This window comes from Hemicordylus capensis, chromosome 3 (assembly GCF_027244095.1).
Source record: "Hemicordylus capensis ecotype Gifberg chromosome 3, rHemCap1.1.pri, whole genome shotgun sequence".
NCBI lineage: Eukaryota > Metazoa > Chordata > Lepidosauria > Squamata > Cordylidae > Hemicordylus > Hemicordylus capensis.
This window is the reverse complement of record NC_069659.1, coordinates 353,470,141-353,470,868: the sequence shown is the minus strand read 5'-3', so window position 1 is coordinate 353,470,868 and position 728 is coordinate 353,470,141.

Sequence of the window (728 nt, the reverse complement as noted above, 5' to 3'; positions counted from 1 at the left end):
ATAAGATGGCTCCCTGTCCCCAAAGGGCTCACATTCTAAAAAGAAACATAGGGACACACACCAACAACAGTCACTGGAAGTACTGTGCTGGGGGTGGAGAGGGCCAGTTACTCTCCCCCTGCTAAATAAACAGAATCACCACGGTAAAAGGTGCCTCTTTGCCCAGTTAGCAGGGGTTTGCCCATGAAACGTTTATCCTCACAACAACCCTGCAAGGTAGGGTTAGGCTGATAGATGACTGGCCCAGAATGATCCAATGACTTTCACAGCTGAATGGGGATTTGAATTTAGTCCTAGACCAGCATTCTAACCACTGCACCCACACAGGCCTCCCGTCGTGTGAAGGCTGCCTTCCGAACTGCCATGGTTATTGTTTATTATATTCCGACACACTTGTAGTAGTATGTATTACTAATACACTGCAATGCAAAACATTTATTTTATTTATTTAAAAAAGGCAAAACCAGCTAAGAAGGCTGATTAAGAAGACTTTTATCCTGCCCGCTCCCTGATGAAGAATCCTTCGCCACCCGCAAGCTTGCACCCACCCTGCCAGTCCCAGAGAAGCTGCTCTTCGAGCGCCCTGCCCTGCCCTCCCCTCCATGTCCTCGGCGGAGGGTGAATCTGGATTTGGAAGGGGCCAGTGACCGAGCCTGAAGGGTTAATAGTACCTGCAGCCTCAAGTCCCCACACCTCCCTGGTGGCCCCACCTCCCCGCGGCTGAGCCA